This window comes from Brassica napus, chromosome C4, assembly GCF_020379485.1.
Source record: "Brassica napus cultivar Da-Ae chromosome C4, Da-Ae, whole genome shotgun sequence".
Lineage (NCBI taxonomy): Eukaryota > Viridiplantae > Streptophyta > Magnoliopsida > Brassicales > Brassicaceae > Brassica > Brassica napus.
In genome coordinates, this window is record NC_063447.1 from 38,675,166 (window position 1) to 38,687,069 (window position 11,904).

An 11,904-nucleotide genomic window follows, 5' to 3' on the forward strand; every position below is an offset into this window, starting at 1 on the left:
GAAATTACCAAGACCCAAACGGATCATCAAATATATATCAACAACTTACTAGTTCCATTGCCTAGAACCCTAAGAACCCCTGCTTTAAGAGTACACACAACCTCAGCAGGATCAACAGATCGAACAACAACCAAAACTCAATCTCGGACGACGAAGTGGCGAAACCAGAATGAGAGAGTGGCTTTCTAAAGAAACTTTTGGCACATACCCAAGCCAAATCCAGAAAATGCATTCTCAGATCCACCGAGCTACCAACTCGGCCCCCAAAGTGGATAGAGTCATAAAAGAAATGCAAAGGACACTATTCACAGATAGTATCACCAATATCCCCATCCCGAACATCAAGCTTAAGATTCCCCATATGGCAGAAACATGAATCACTGAGCTCACATGCATGTTTCTGCATCGCAATGGGCGAACTCGGTTCGAGGATAGAGAACGAGACACGTGCTTCTGCCAGATTTTCGTCGAAAACCTGGCATGAACAGCTCTCAAGTATATCCGCACTACAAAATGCCTTATGATACGAGTCACGCTTTCGTGAAGAACTTTCACTTCACAAACCGTCCACTATGAAAAGCACTCCTCACCGAGCTTCAAATATGGAAACGGAAGAAGTAAATAAACCTCTCGCAAAAAAAAAACACGCCCAATGTCAAAATCCAAATATAAGACACACGAGGAAAATGAAGACCGACGAAAAGGACGTGGTGGATCATAAAAAGACACAAGTTTCTCCGAGATCGAGCTTTAAGGTCAGTGAAGGAAGTAAGACTGATGATGTCACGGAGAAATAAAATTCAAAACCTCGATCAAATAATTCAAGATCGAATACATGAAACAAAGAAGAAGGCGAAAGAGACAGATCCAAAAATATTGTGAATTCCATAAAGCTAACGGAAATACCACTCAAGAGTGTTACGATTTCCGAACTTACCTATATTCCAAATATCATGTAGAAAATTTACCACAGCTTGCAAAATCCCCTCCAAGGGGTCACAATGACACAAACGCCCCCAAGAGTGACCGTGAAGCAAAAAACGCAGATACAACAGGAACACCGACCTCATAAAAACGAGTCAACATGATAATGGGAGGAAACCTTTTCTGCGATGACCCAGTATGGGAAATAAAAAGATATGATAGACGAGTTAAATTTGTAGGCACATGTGCACGAGAGATGATAGAAGGCAATGTAGTCACAGAACTTACTGAACATGAAAAAAAAGAACTTGGATTGGCCACACAACGATGCATTGGTCATAGAAATAATGCTCGCTGAATTTGGGGTAACAAGATCATTGAGCAACACCGACAGCTCGGTAAACATGATTTACAAAGACACACTTGACAAGATGGAGCTACCCAACCTCCAAATCAATCCGTTCAAACATCCGTTAACGGGTTTCAACGGGTCATCACAGCAGGTCGTTTGAACCGTAAGACTCTCGACCTATATCAGCAAATTCATGCTAGTTACAAATTTCCCGATCATCAAATACCTACAATATTATCCTTGGACACCTTGGATACATGCTATGAGAGTTGTCACATCGACATATCATCAGTGTATTAAAATTTCAACTGCTGAAGGATTAAAAACGATACACATAAGCCATAAGGTGACAAGACTATGCTACATAAACGAACTTCAATATAGACAAGCTAGCAACAACTAGAGCTCGACAAGAAGCGGAGCAATAAAACAGGAAAGTGCAAGATTCGAAGAAACAAATTAGAGCATCATTTTTCAGAAAATACGGTTCCTTGAGCCTCATACTTTGTAAAGATTTCAACCCATCTTGAGTACAACTACTAATAAAATAAAAATCATTTCTTAAAAACAAAACTTCAGTCATTATCCCTAGCTTTTTACGGGCTCCTTAGCTCTATATATTCATGAGCTCCTTAGCTCAGAGCTCCTATGATCAGTTTACCAAGCTCCCTAACTGTATCTATTGTCGAACTACTTAGTTCCTAGCTCCTTATCTCCCAAAACACACAAGCCCCTTGGTCCAAACATTATTAGCTCTTTACATCAGTGCCTTGGCCAGGCAGTAACCGATCGTTTAGTGCATCTCCCATATTAGCCTTGGTGAAACGACACCCTCTCCATAAGCAGCATCTTTAGAGTTCACTTATCGCACCTTGTGAGTTTAAGCACACGATTTTTAACAGAAAGTCAGGATCTCCCGCAAACACTGAGAAATACAAAAACTACCAAGCATCCTAATAACACTCAAGTGGGTACAAGTTAAACCAAATCCTCACATCTAAAAACTGATTCTGAAGATAAGTTAACCTGGTAATTAGCCAGGATTTCTTACACTCCATGTTGCTTATACATATTACAAAAGTATTGGAAAACACAAACGCAATATTCAGATGCACATATAGTCACAAATAACAGACAAAATAATATTAAGCACAAAAAGCAAGAAGGAAAATAAGAGTACGAGTAAGGAAAATAAAATTATTTAGATAAAGCCTTCTGAGGCACGTTCGTGGATTTAAACTCTCACTGGTTCAAAATATTCAACATAAAGAAAAACAAAAAAGGCCTATTCTTGAGCCCGATTGGTTGTGGCAGCGCCCGAAACATCCACAACGGAGTTACAGACGAGTTTCGAGTCAAACTGATCTATATCCAGAGGCTCCTCAGCGGTTGTTGCATCGGTCTTCTTCTGGTCAGCAGGAGGATCCTCAACTCGACCATCCTGGAATGGTCACAGTTTCTGACATGACGGTCTAATTCCTGACCTCTTAATCATCGATAGGATTTAGCTCAGGAATTGGCCCCAAAGGGAGGCTATTTCAGCTGGAGACATCAGAAACGGGTGAGACGCTTAGATCCTTTTATGGATCTAGTTGGACGATGTCTATCTCGTCGATCTTCACTTAGAAATTCTTGAGAGACTGCACCCATATCTCCTGATCTGCCACATGACCCACGAGTCCCCTTTGTGTCATCTTATCGATCAAACCTGACTGACTAGCCGCCTGAGACATCAACAAGGCATTCTCCTTTACGATCTTAGAATCGGCCAAAGCTCACATATCTGATCAAAATGCGACTGGTATTTCACCGCTGCAGCTTGACAAGCCTTTTTTTCTAAACCTTCTGGATCTTGATTCATTCAGCCTCTGGAACTCCTCCTTATGAGCTCTTTAACGAGCTTCTTACTTTCCCTCTGAGTGTCTGCTAGATCCTTTATGACATCGGTGTCAAAATTCTCAGCTGCAACCTTGGTCTGATAGAGCCCTCCTTACGACATTGATGCAAGCTCGGATACCATATTTAGAATCCTCGAGCTCTTTGACCCTCTCCTTTTTAGCTTTTGCCTCAGTCTCTAGTTGCTTGAGCTTACCCTTCAGAGCAACATTGTAGGTAGACAACTCCTGGTTTTCAACCCGCTCCGCCTTCAATGCATCCAGATAATGGAGGACGTATTTCTTGACTGCAGCCATCTTCCCCCTAGCAACATGAATCTTTTTTTTTCATATAGCGATTGGGTGTGCTTCACCCAACCCATATGCTGTCAGAAAATAAAAGTTATAACTAAAACATAAGAAACAATTACCTGACACGGTAAATTATAAAAAGCAATTACCTCGGCGTTGGATTGGTAAACACCCTCGTAGACGTCGTGATGGGAGATCATCTCCCCTGGAAAGTTAAGATCACAGCAAGCAAATATTGTTGTGAAGGCACATAAAACCCTTCATGCCATTAGGTAAATGAATGTTGCTCGAAAACTCAAAAGAAATGGCTTACGCACCTTTCTGAGCAGATCACGACAGAAGAACCCAAGAGCTCATTCCGTCATCCGTTCAAAGCCTCTTTGAGACAAAAAGATCTCGACCTCGGAGCCAGGAGCAGAACATTTCTCGGAGCCAATCTCCAAAAGCTGATGACGATCTCTATTAGAGGACGAAGGCACCCTCAAAGACCTTGGGAAATCCCTTGAAGATATAGGGTCTGAAACCGACCTCAGATCTTGTCTCTCGGAAGAACGATGAGAGGCCCATGTAGCAGATTCTCGCACTACAGACTCCGAGATAGAACATATGGACATATGGGAGGTGGAGAAAGCATCACAGTAGGTGTAAGAGGCATTTGAGTAGGCTCATCAGCCTTAGCGACTCAAAAAAACTCTATATGGTAGCCTCATGAGCTATGGTTCTAGCAGGAGAGTTAGGCTTGGTTGCCTTCGTAGAAATGGCCTTATCCCCAATATTTTGGGAACAGCCTCTCGATTCACCACCTCCGGAGCAGCCCAATGAGTAGTCGGGTCCAATGTAGCCTTCGCTTTCTCCTCCCTTTTCCTAGCGGCCTCAGCCGACATGGCAAGGTTGGGGAAGACAACACTGGGACACACCATGTCGAAAGAAGAGTATATACAGAGACAACTAGCACAAACACACCAAAAAATATGTAAGATCAGAGGCACAAAAAGAAACGCAAGAAAAGAGATAAAGCTCACCGAAAAGACGTTATAAAAGGAAATAAATTCACCAGATAAACTACAGAAAACATATGATAAGCAATCAAATCAAACAACCAAACACAATTGTCCTCATTTATCATCCACAGAAACCCTATATATCTGAATCTCATGATTACAAAACTCGACAGACACTCCAATAATCAAGTCAATATCATAAATAACTCAAACACAAAGAACAGAACACTTAAGAAACATAAGACGAAGAACATCATACTAATATCACAAAATATGATGAAAATTACTCTGCACAATAAATAAAAAAAAGTACAGAAAAAGAGAGAAAGAAAGAAGAGCAAACCTTAGAGTTTCTCCCAAATAGCAAAAGTGAGAGATTAGAAAGCAAGACGCGCATTTATATCCAAAAATTAGAAACCGCAAAAAGAAAAGATTGTCACGCCACGGGTGATTCAAACTTTCCAAAGAGGAAAAATCAAAGATCTTGATTTACATCAACCAAATCTCGTAATTAATTAACAAACCAAAATCTTGAATCGGGTTTTGAAATTTATAAACCAGCAGTCTCAAATATCCCACACCAGTCACAACCAATACCCAACCTATCTGACAACATGAGACATGTTGGGCTGCCAAGGGGCTATTGTTAGAGGCAAGTTTCAAAAATTTCTGGAAGAAGACAATTGGTCCACGAAGGAGGTAGCCCCATCCCAAGCTACACGGACAGCGCATGCTCTGCTGACATGGTAAAACCGAAACTAAAGGATATCAGAGCAATAAATGCTAACTTTGGTACTCGCTGGAAATCACGTCGCTGTTATGATCCACCCCCCATCACCTATAAAAGGATAACCAAGGAAAAGGAAAAGGGGATCTCAATCTTTTCATATCGAACCTATAGTCTAAATGCCTTTTACTCTCTTATTCTGTGATAGTCATTAGATCAATGTAGTTGTATCAACTTGTAATATCAATAATACATACATTTTCCACACAAAATCAATAGTGGACGACAGAGAAGAAAAGACTCACTGCGCCAAGATCGCTAATTAATACTAATCTAATAGAATAGAAATCTTAATATAGTAGAAAAAACTGTCGTTTCTGTATACTTTTCTCGGTTTCGTTGTTAATGCAGTTTTTAAATATCGATTGGGTCATCTAGATATCTCTTCAACACAAACATAGGTCGCCGAAATGATCTATATATTCATCAGTTACTTATGCAACACGTTAATATAAACTCTTACCTTAATTATGAGTGGATCTAGATCCATCAATATTTCCTAATAATATCTCAAACACTACAACGTAAATAGTTTCCTTCTGTTGAGTTTTTAAGCGTATTTTTTTCTTGTTCAAATTTTCAAATTATATATAAAATACTAATTTCTATGACTAATTCAAATCTAGAAATAAAGAAAAACTAGGCACATTAATAAAAGAGTGGCCATATTAAAAAAGAAGAAGATATGGCTTAAATCAGCAACAAACCAAAGTCTCATGGACACCCCCAAAAGCCAGGTAGCAAGAGGTAATCTTAGAAGTAAGAAAACTTAGTTACAACTTCCATTCCATTACTTCTTGGTGTTATTAACAACTTGTCTATTTATTTATTCTTATTCTGTTGAAAAGATTGATAACTGAAAATTCTTGGCTTATGTTTAGATTGAAAAGTTTATAGGATTTGTATTTTGGGGGTTGAAGTTTATTAATTAGTGACTTAGGAAACCCAAAGTGGTATCTAGCAAGTTGATTTCTCACCGTAACAATACATGCCACTCTTGGTACTATCTTTTATGGGAAACATGTTATATGCTTTCGCTTTCATGTGGGAAAAAAAAAGATCATGTACATCCCCTAAAGTAATTATGTTAAAGCCGTGGTGGCTAGAGAAACTTGAATTTGAGTCCGCGTTCATAAATTTTTCTGTTTAACTAAGTTTCAAAAAGTAGTATTTGCACTATGTAATAATATATACTAGATAAAAACATGCGCCCTATAAAGGATAACAAAATTCATAAAATATTTATGTTACAATTTTTTTTTTATAATATGTAACAAAGTTTATCATACCAATTATTTAGAGGGAAAGTTAGTCATAATAACTAGTGAAACCATAAAACAAGGTCATAATTAATTTACCAGGTCTGGTGCCAAAATGATGAACTCAAACAAAACATTTTATTTATATAATTTTAATCCAGCACTAAATATATTTTTAATTCTATTTTGAACTAATATAGATTATTGTTGTGACTACGTATTGATTATCCATACAAAAAAATCATGAAGACTTATAATTTTGGTACTATTGGGTCAGGTGAATTCTCCGCCATGCGCCCCGCAGTATATGATTTAACAGAAATCACACAAGGGTAGATTGATACAATCTAAACCTCTGGTAATATGCCCCCATAAGGCATCACTCAAATTTTAAATATGATATATCTATCACACTAATTTAGGAGCTACAATAAATTACGACAATATATTAAAAACCTTATATGACTAAATTTAAATATAAACTAGGCGTTTTCCTGCACCAGGTGCAGTAAAGAATTTTTTAAATCTAACTTATATTTAAAAAATAAATTTTATTAAATAATATAGATTTTACTATTTTCTTACTAATATTTAATATAGATTTGATATATATTAAATCATTTTGTATAAAACTAATAAAAATGATATAAAATTGTATAATTATCAAAAATTTAGCCTAAACAATATTTATAAAATTTGTAGGTATATAAAAAACTAATGATCTTATGATTAGATATTTAAATTTTTTAAAAATTGTAGAAATTTTTGAAAACTTTAGTAATACAAATTGTATAATTATGCACAAATAATAATATTTCGAAATTTGAAATATTATATATGAATATATTTATTTTATAGATGATGTATGAGCTATTACCATATTTAAAAAAAGTTTACCAAAAAGAAATACCAATATTAAATGTAATATATGAATTATTAACATATTCTAATAAGTTTGCCAAAAATATAAATCAACATTAAATGAAATTATCCATGTCATATTTTTTCAGAAACCATGTCAACAATTTCAGTAGCCATTGTGAAATTGATTGTAGAGAGGACATGTGGCAAAATCACTTCACAAATATAGCGAATGAGATATTTCAAAGAAGATATCTTGATACATGTTGTATCGTGAGTCATAACTTATGACAACATTTGTGTCATTAATGTTTCTTTCTATAAGGTGTACTTTTGTTGACATTTAAATTTAGATATGTTATTTTGTTTACTATGAATAAAATAAATAAATTGTGATAGCGTATATATTATTTTGTAGATATTATATATACACAAATATATATTTCTAAAATAATATATTTTTTTATTGTCTCCCTCGCATCGATATATTTACTCAATTTGTGAATTGATTTCTTTCTATAAGGTGTACTTTTGTTGACATTTAATTTAGATATGTTATTTTGTTTACTATGACTAAAATAAATAAATTGTGATAGCATATATATTATTTTGTAGATATTATATATACACAAATATATATTTCTAAAATAATATCTATGCTATTTTTTTTTATTGTCTCCCTAGCATCAGTATATTTACTCAATTTGTGAATGATTTTTTTACAAATAAAATTTCAAATGTATTGTAGTTTTCAAAATTAATAAAATTGAGTTACAAAATTTTCATATTATATAAGCTCATGTTTTTTTTTTTTACGTCGAAAGGCCATTCTATTACTCAAACTTGAGGTGGTTTGCGTAACCAAACCGGAATAGAACAACCAATAAAATGTAACTCCTTATGGAAAGATCAGGCAGCCTTAGCTAAAAAATCTGAAATCTGATTGCGCGCCGTGGAACATGAATGATGTTGAAGTCTGGAAAGCATATCTGTAACGTCTCTATCCTCTCCAATTCCGTTGCAAATCTTAGCCAAGCATGTAGGGTCCTTTATCATTGCAATCAGCTCCTTACAATATGTCCCGAAGCTCTGACATGTTGAATGTTGAAGCATATTCTCCATCGCCCATGGCAGTGCTCCTACTTCCAAATGCAAAGCTGATTCGCGTCGAGTGAAATTTCTTGTCCCCATAAGTTGAATGTTCCCAGCACTGTCCATCCATACCCATCCGCATCCACTAAAGTGAGCAGAAGATGTCCAAGATCCATCTAACAAGCAAATATTACCCAAGCTTATGACTTGGGGTTTCTCAGGATTATTATCTTGTACCACTGGTTTTACCACTTCTTTGGCATCAAACCAGGCTTGACATTCACTTTCTGCATGTCGAACTAGCTCCAAATGATCTCTATCTATACCCCTGAAAAGTTTTTTTGTTCCTAGTCTTCCAAATATATCATATTATCCAGGGATAAGGATCCCTGTCTTGCTCTGGTTCGATAATGATGTTTTTCCTCCAGAATAGGTAGTCCATATTTGTGTAGACGCTTGATACCGGGAAAATATCTGGGCTTGTTGGAGTTGATGATAATGCCCAAACTTGGAGAGCTGGCGGACATTCGAAAATGGCATGGGTTACAGTCTCCTCTAGTTCTCCACATCTTGGATAGTAGTTGTCACACCTCATATTGCGTCTTGTTAAGTTCCTCGTTACTGCCACATGACCAGTTAACAATTGCCATATAAGATGGCATATCTGCGTAGGCGCCTTTAAGTTCCAAGCAAAAGCCTGGAGCTTAGTGATGCTTGGTTCCAAAACTTCCTTTTCTTCCGCTGTCTTTAATAAATTCTGAACCACCCAATATCCAGATTTGACCGTGTATTGGTCTGTAGCTCCAGCAGAATGTATCACGACGATGAGTTGAGCTTATGGTCAAACTCCTTATGAGTGGTATGTCCTCATGATTAACATAGTTCTCCAATAGACCAACATCCCAATTCTTCGATCTCTGATCAATGAGATAGTTGACTCTCATATTAGAATGCATAAGTGGCGCTAGGGGGCAGCTGGTCTCGCAGAGGTCGTTGGAATCCACGGGTCCTCCCACACCTTGACTTCATAACCTGAATGTATCTTCTGTCTGATTCCCAGTAATAGTAATTTCCTTGCAGCAGAAATGCTTGTCCACACATAGGATGAGCTGCTAGCAGTGTTTACTCTTAGTGGAGAACTCATTCTATAATATCTTCCCCTCAAAACTCGGACCACCAAAGAATCAGGAAATTGAACTAGTCTCTGTAGTTTTTTTGCCAATAGTGCCATATTGAACTCATGGATCATACGGAAACCAATCTTACCCTCATCTTTTGGTAAACAGACTTTTTCCAATTTCGCCTGGTGTATTCCTCTTTTTGGTGGATTTAAACTCCACCAGAATTGAACAATGACACTGGGTAGGTTTTCACATATCTCCAATGGGAGCAGAAAAGTAGACATAACTTATGTCGGAAGAGCTCTTGTTACACTAAACGTATTAGTTATAATAATATATGTTTGTCTCGGTTACATTACATAAAGTACATATTATTAAAATGGATTCACCTCATATAGTACAAAATTGTATGAGTTTTTAAATATTTAAGAAAAATTAAATAGTTTATTTAGTTTTATCTTTGTCGAAATACAAATAGACCATATAGTCCTATTTTGAACCATACGTTAAATAAGACAAGATCTACATAAAATATTAAATTGATGTTTTGTAAACTTTTTTGGTCAACGATGTCTTGTAAGTAGGCATTTTCAATCCGGATTTTGGTCCGGTTTTGGTTTGTATTTTTTTCCTGTTTCTCGGTATTTCGGTTCATAAAAATTAGCTACCATATTGGATTTATATCTAATTTGGTTTGATTCGGTTTATATACCATTAGGTTTCGGTTTATACGGTTTTATACCAAAAACCAGATAACTATATTTATCTTTGATAATAAATTAGTTTATATGATTAGAAATCAGATTTATTAAAACACAAATATATATTCTTCACTCAAGATTTTAAATATAATATTTCTGTTTTACTTACCTTTTAAAATAAAAATAAGAAAAACATTAATATCATACTATTATTATATAAATATATTTTAGCACAAATATTTACCAATAAAAATAAAATGTTTATTTAATTTGATGAAAATAAGAAAAAATAACCTTTTTAACTTAAAAAATAAAAAAATATTAAAATGATTTTTAGCTAGGAATATAATATTAATTAAAAAATTATGCATATATTATAAATTTTATTATAATATATATATATATATATACTAATATATTTTAATTAATCGGTTTATTCAGTTGGATCGATTTATATACCGAATCTTATTCATATACTGCAGGTTTTTCAAAATAACATTCATTCAGTACCTTTAAATTCAAAGCACTTTCTCTTTTTCGGTTCGATTTGGTTTTAATTGGTTAAAGAAGTATGGGTCTAAATGTATCATCAAAGTTGCAGCCTGAAACAAACTACAAATCCAACAACGGATCGTAATGGCACTTAGCTTTTGTCGGCACCAAAAGAAAACAATAATCAAATTGTTGTTAACAAAAACCCAATATCTCTAACTTTCGGTTACAACAGTAATATTATAGTTTTGAAATATGGCTGCGAAGTTTTATATGTACAATAAAAAGGAAAAAGGTTCAATAGGGGATGACCAAAAGAGATGCGAGGAATCAGCAACTAATGGCATCCATATTATTAAAACTCAATTACAAATTAAGTTTGTTTGGTAACATGTATAGCAATTTTTTTTAAAAATTTGTTTGATAACATAAATTATAATTTAAAAAAAAAAGTTTGTTTGAAAAGATGAGTTGCTGTTTAAAAAAAAGATTTGTTTGAAAACATGGATAACAGTAAATTAAAAAAAGTAATGGATTTATATTTTTAAGAAAATTTGGAAGTCCATTACATTATGAAAAACTATCTATTTGGTACCTAATCGAGTTCGGTTCGGGTTTCGGATTTCCGGGGTCAAAGATTTCAGCATCATTCTAATATTTCTAAATTTCAGTTCGCTTCAGATTTTTGCGGATTTGGTTCGAGTTCGGATAACTCATTTAAATTACTTTTAAAATTTTAAAACTCATTATATATTTATTTATATACTTTAAATTTCTCAAAAACTATAAACAAAATAATATATTAAATATAAATTTGAATAACATATGTCAGGATACCTAAACTTAACATACCATTTTAGTTCAAATATTTGGATAGAGAATCAATAACTATTTTAAGTATTTTTGGTGCTTTAAGTATACTTTTACTATTTTATATATTTACTATTGATTATTTGTATATATTTTCAACTATTTAAACCAGCTTAAAAGTATCATATATATTTTAGATTTTTTTATATATATTAAATCTAAAAATAATTAATACATATAAGTATATAAATCTATTTCGGATACATTCGGGTACCCGGAATACTACGGTTCAGATCGGATTCGGTTTCGGTTTTCCAA

The 11,904-nt window shown here is 34.7% G+C and overlaps 1 long non-coding RNA gene across 2 annotated transcripts; it reads right to left on the reverse strand.

Annotated features, from left to right (window-relative positions):
- Positions 1–2,459: 2,459 nt before the first annotated feature.
- LOC106390694 lies at positions 2,460–5,510 on the reverse strand. 2 transcript variants are annotated; one of them, XR_002657821.2, is made up of 4 exons: positions 4,807–5,508; positions 3,780–4,410; positions 3,612–3,667; positions 2,460–3,536 (listed from the first exon to the last, which is right to left on the reverse strand). It is a non-coding gene; the product is annotated as an uncharacterized LOC106390694 (long non-coding RNA). The 2 variants fall into 2 exon arrangements; XR_001278318.3 differs by having other exon boundaries at positions 3,612–4,410; positions 4,807–5,510.
- Between the last annotated feature and the right edge of the window lie 6,394 nt (positions 5,511–11,904).